This window comes from Podarcis pityusensis (assembly GCF_964106645.2).
Source record: "Podarcis pityusensis genome assembly, chromosome: 13".
NCBI classification, from domain to species: Eukaryota; Metazoa; Chordata; class Lepidosauria; order Squamata; family Lacertidae; genus Podarcis; species Podarcis pityusensis.
Window position 1 is genome coordinate 42,494,220 of NC_138038.1, and position 6,417 is coordinate 42,500,636.

At 41.7% G+C, this 6,417-nt stretch overlaps 1 protein-coding gene across 1 annotated transcript in view; it reads left to right on the forward strand.

The window, feature by feature from the left end:
• Nucleotides 1-328: 328 nt before the first annotated feature.
• Nucleotides 329-6,417, forward strand: part of LOC308461335 (vomeronasal type-2 receptor 26-like) — a 67,508-nt gene continuing 61,419 nt past the window's right edge. The window contains exon 1 of the mRNA XM_080978188.1: nucleotides 329-395. The gene's annotated coding sequence lies outside the window, so the exon portion shown is untranslated. The remainder of the gene's footprint in view (nucleotides 396-6,417) is intronic.

Sequence of the window (6,417 nt, forward strand, 5' to 3'; positions counted from 1 at the left end):
ACAATCTTTCAGGTTTCTAGGTCCCAGGCTGTACAGAGCTTTAGGCACCAGTACCTGGTGAAGTCATATGGGTAATGGGTGCAGAAAACGGCACAAATATGAAGGCTTTACACAGTTCCATCACCCTCAACCTGGGGTGACCAATCAGGCAGGTCTCAAGGTAATTTTGTGTGCAGGTAGAGCTAATGGGGTACCCAGAATACATCACTCATTCGGTACTTAGTGAGGCGCTACTTCACCCAACACTTGAAGACTGGGATCCCACCCAATGGCTTAACCATCAAAAGTTTTGACGTTTTGCTATTAGGAAGGCAAAACCTCCAGGCCAGCCAATTTGTCTATAGGCAAATTCCTTCCCAGCTCCGAATATGGCACCCGTAAGCAACCATAGTAAGGTCAGCAGGCAGAAGTAAAATAAAGTGGTTAAACGGAATGACGCTTTGGGAGAAAACCTCTGTTAGATCATGACCTGAAAAGGAAAATACATTTTATAAGCACGATAATAAATTGACCTGAATTGTGAATGGAAGTAAAAAGGGAGGGTGGGAGGGTGCTGTTCTTCACCCAGCCGTGCTGCGAGAGCCTCCTGCAAACACCCTTTTAAGCCTCATTGCCAGGCCAGATGAGAAAGCAGCCAATAGCCACAGCCAGCAATGCACTGGCCTCCAAGAGGCACCAGTGAGTGGCCCATTTATGGTGCCTTTTGGGTTGGAAAGACCCCTCCTTTTTGAGATCCACCGGCCAAGGAGAATTCCCCTCCAAAGGCCAGCAAATTTGTGTGCCTAGGCCATTGGGGAAGGAGGCTGAGAGTGAGGGAACACAACTGTCGCCCCCTGGAAAAGTGGTGAGGGGTCATTGCCACATGGTTCATGTGGATCCTGGTCCACTCAGTCAAATTTCAAGATGCTGACAACACCGTACTACATTTAGGAGTCTCCATTGTTTACAAGGTCTTCTATTATGAACTTCTAACTTCACCAATACACCACTGGCCCCTTATTATCCACTGAAAGGGAATAAAACACAATAGTTCTGAATATGTGACAAACACATTTTCTTCTGCAATTCCACAGGGGTTCGCAAGCATTGAATAAATAACTAAATTCCAGCTTGGTTATTAACAGGGCTATAATTAAATCTGCTGCTCCTCAAAATTCCCTCTGGACTTTCAGGGGCCATTTGCAAAAGTAACGGAAAGGATACTAAAATTAACCAGAATAATTTAAATAGGGTCTGGGATCAACAAGTCTGATCATTCATACTCCCAGATTGCATCGTCTCAAGAAACTTAACTACTGTTCAAATGAGAAATTTTTTTGGGGGAGAAACTAATTATAATATTGCCAGAGAAATCATGGGTTCCATGCAGAACAAACAGTTGGCTTTGTATTGAGAATGGTGGTTTTAGTGTTCTTGCTGCTGGAAGTGATTTCTTACAATGTATGTCTGGCACACATAGCGAAATGCATCCTCCAAGGTCCACACCATCCACTTCACACATATCATCAGCCAGGAGAGTTCCTCATTGGTGGGATTGTTTCACATGGTGGATTCTTCTCCTCTCCAGCAACATTCACTGAGGAACCCCCACCAGCGCAGCCTGAACAGCTTGTGTAAGCCACTCATTTATTACATCCATGTAATGATTAAACCTAGAGTTGCAGCCTCAGAATAATGACAGAGACTGCAAACCTTTACACTTTTACCTAGGGAAATCCACTTTAGATATGAATGGGACTTATGCTGGGGCAAAAAACTGGAAGGAATCTCTTGTGAATTAAGAGAATACAGGAGAAATTGCATTTCTGGATGGAGAAAAGAATATAAATGTATTGAAATGTATGCACGTTTGTGTGTCTGGGAGAGGCCTTTTGAACAGCAAATTTTGATAGACTTTATCTGAACTACTAGAGTGTGAGTAAGAACGAATTCTTAAAAACCTGTTCTGAAACTGAAGGTTCTTATGCTTTCATTTTCTGAACTTAGACTAACATTTGTTTCAGCACTGAAAGGTACTTATTATGAAGTATAGAATTTAGTGGATTCTAACGACCATCACTGACTCACGAAAATGAAGTCACTGCAGAGAGAGACCAGAGAGACCAGAGACTTTGTAAGTGTCAGAAAAAGACCTCAGACATGTAAGGGAAGACATCCCATGAGCCCCACATTAGCAACCCCAACTCTAGATACACCTTAAAATATTGGAAAACTGGGACAAAAGTAACAACATGAATTTCAGTAGAGACAAATGCACAAATCGAAGATGAGGAACACTTGGCTTGCCAGTAGTAAATGTGGAAAGGTTCAAGGGATCTGCATCAAGAGAAGTATAGTGTCCTGATCAAAGGAAGTAATAGTACTGCTCTATTCTGCCTTGGTCACCTGGAGTCCTGTATCCAGTTCTGACCACCACAATTTAAGAAGGATACGTATTAGCAAGCTGAAACATGTGCAGAGGAGGGCAACAAAGATGGTCTGTAAACCAAGCCTTATGAGGAATGGTTGAGGGAGTTTGATGGGTTTAGCTATGATGAGACTGAGGGGAGGAATGATAGCCATTTTCAAATATCTCAAGGGCTGTCACCAGGAAGATGGAACACACTTGTTTTCTCTTGCTCCAAATCAGGGTATTCAAGTTACAAGAAAGGAAATTTCAACTAAACATCAGGAAGAACTTTCCACTGATAAGATCTAATAAATAGTAGAACGGGCAGAGTGTAAACGCCCCTGAACTCAGTGTGATTAACTAGTCTGTAAAGGGAAACATCTCTTGAAGTTTCTGCTGATACAGTTTGCAACTCTCATTCTAGGGTGGTGCCTAAGCTTTACCAGCACATCGTGGCCTTGGCATTTGCAGTCAAGGAGATCAACGAAGACCCTCACATCTTACCCAATATCACCTTGGGCTTCCACTTATATGACAGCTATATCACTGCAAGGAGCACATATCTTGCCACACTGCTGCTTTTATCCATGGTGAAGAAATTTGTCCCAAACTATATATGTGATGTTGAAAATAATCTGACTGGGGTCATTGGGGGACTGGATTCTGAAATCTCCTTTTATGTGGCCACTGTTTTTGATATCTATAAGATTCCGCAGGTAGGACACCTATGTACAATACCTCTATTAGCTTGCATAGAGGAAGAGGTTCCTCAGCATCAGTTCAGGGTGAAGATGAAATTGGGAGCAGAACCATGTAAACCACCTTGAGATCCTTGGAAAAGAAAGATGGTACATAATTGTAATATAAGGAAACAAACAGACAGACAGACAAACCTGAATAAAGGGGAAGGTTGCAATACCTGAAAAAATATGTAACTTTCCCTGTCTTACACACACATTTAGATCACTTACAGTATATGCCAAAGGCTGCTGATGGGAGAGTGGGCTTCTCTCTCACCAACAGTTTATCATTATGCATCATTTTCTGCTTAGTTAGGAGGGTATCTGAAATGAGTTGCTGAGGGAGAGGGATAATTGCTTACTGGATAAAAGCAATAAGATTTTAGGTGCCAATGGAAAAATTAGTGAGGAGGGCATGTCAAATATGTAGCTGGGGAAGTGGGGGAAATGGTTACAGCTAAAAAAACCTTACAAGTAGGAGCCAGTACAATAACTATTCCTTTTTAGCACACCCGCCATAATGAAAGACACAGGGAAGTTGTGGAAAATTGCAGATAGAATCCAGTTACGCAGGAGAAAAGTAATAGTAGATAGCAGCTGATTCACAAGTGAAATAAATGTTTATAAATAAAGTCTGAGAAGAATTAGCACAGTTTTGCTGTGTGATGGGGCATGTGCATCATGAAGAAGAAAGACGAAGCTCCAGAGAAGAAATGTGCATCTAACCCAAGTTGCAATTCTGACAAAGCCAGAAATTGTCTAGGTAATCTGCTGTTTGGGGCATAGTATGTTCCCCAATCCAGTTTTATACATTTTAGAAGACCATGCCAAATTTTGCAATGACATAAAAAAAGTTTGTTTGTTTTTAAGTGAAGTAGACACAATGCCCTGCTCCAGTCATTAATGTGTAAACAAGGTTCATAAAAATAATATAAAACAGACACATTTCCCTCTCCATTCATCAAATCAAAGGTTTAAAAATGAGAAAAGGGAAATGATCCCAGTTTTCAGCCCATCTGCATATGTGTCTTTTGTAAAACTGAGAGAGAGGCAAACAAACCTTGAAACTAACTAACAGGGTTTGCCTAATAATATATATGAATACTGTGAAAGGAATCTACTTTGTCTCTTCTCTTCTTCCATTTACTTTTTAGCTCATTTATGGCTCTGCTCCAGTGATGAATGATAAAAGCCCAGGGCTTCCCTTCTACCAGATGGCAGCCTCAGAAGCCCTTCAGTATGAGGGAATTCTCTCTTTGCTTCTGCATTTCAGGTGGACGTGGATTGGACTCATTGCAATGGACAATGACAACGGAGAAAGATTTGTGCAAACCATTTCCCCAATGTTTACCAAGAGTGGTGTCTGCTTTGCATTCCTGGAAAAAGTCCCCAGTTTAAGTTTTATTTCTGAAATTGATGGCATGCTACAACAGGGGGCAAGTATAAACCATAAAATTTTTAGCAGCACAGCTAATGTAATAGTTGCCCATGGAGAATCTTATTCCATGGCAACTTTTAGATGGCTTCCATACCTATGAGAACATGATGACATGACATACAATATAAAGGGTAAAGTATGGATAACAACTTCCCAGGTTGAGTTCACTTCATTTGTCATTCAAAGGAACTGGGATGCAGGAATATTCAATGGTGGTATAGCCTTTGAGATTCACTTCAGAAACCCACCAGGATTTCATCAGTATGTTGTGCACAGAAACCCTTCCAGCACAGATGGGGACGGTTTTATCAGGGACTTCTGGCAACAGGCCTTTGGATGTGTATTCCCAGATATGACTTCAGACAAGGTGGAGGGGAATATTTGCACCGGAGAAGAGAAGCTGGAGAGCCTTCCTGGATCATTTTTTGAAATGAGCATGACAGGCCACAGTTACAGTATCCACAATGCTGTCTATGCCATGGCCCATGCTTTACATGCTATGTTCACATCCAGACTCAGGCACAGAGGAATGGCGTATGGACGGAGAGGGAAGAATCCGAATCCACAGCTTTGGCAGGTAATTGGCTAAGCATCCTCAACTGGAAGAGGCCTGTTATTCCCCCACAAGGTATGGGTTTCCACAGTGTTGTCACCTTGCTCATTCATCTCAGACATGAAAAAGAGCTTCTATGAGAGAAATTTTCAGAACAATGAGATGCCACTGCATTCACAGATAAGAAGCAGTGGTAAAGGTCAAGAGAGATGTTTAGCATTCTCTGTATCCCATATACACCAAATCCTCCCTCAGATCACGTGATCATACACCACTGTGGTGTCTCCTGTGATGAAGAGGGAAAGAGGGAAAGAGGTGTGGGGCGGGGGAGATAAAGAAAGCTGTAAAAATGGGAGAGGGGGAGAGAGGGATGTGGAAGAGAGAAAATTGGTGGTCTCTCCATGCTTGGACCTGAAGCCCCTGACACTTGACTGATTCACCCCCACCAATTGCTGTAGGTTTTTCCTACAGGAAGAAAAAAATAATGCTCTACCCTGCATTATACTGCAATTTTTTCCAAACAATTGCCTTTTCTGTTTTCAATCTAGCTCCATCACTTTCTGAGAAGTATCTCATTTAACAATACAGCCGGAGATGTGGTCTTCATCAACCAGAATGGAGAGGTGGTATCTAGCTTAGATATTGTCAATTGGATTATATTCTCCAACCAAAGTTTGCACAGAGTAAGCATTGGGAGGATAGATCCGCAAACTTATCGAGACCAATCATTCATCCTTGATGAAGATGCCATAACATGGCACAGTTGGTTTAATCAGGTAGGACCACATTATCAGATATTTCCAAAGAAATTCAGTATTGCCTAAGCAATGATCATTCACCTGCATGTCTACTCACTGTCTTTTAAACTGCATGTTCCTGTGTAGAACATACAGAGTGCCAGTTTGATGTAGTGGTTAATCTGGTGAACTGGGTTCGTGTCCCCGCTCCTCCACATGCATTTGCTGGGTGACCTTGGGCTAGTCACACTTCTCTGAAGTCTCTCAGCCTCACAGAGTGTTTGTTGTGGGGAAGGAAGGGAAAGGAGAATGTTAGCCGCTTTGAGACTCCTTAGGGTAGTGATATCCTATCCAAACACTTCTTCTTCATCCAAGTACCAGATTAAGAGCCAAAAGGTTACTGCTAGAAGTCACTCAAGGAATAAAGGCAAATGTTTTATTTTATTATATTTATAAATATTTTATAAATATTTCTTAACAAATATAAAATACTGGTTTTTAACTGAGGAAAAGAGGATAAGCCCCAAGATTTTGCCTTTCTTGCTAAAAAGTGGGGAACT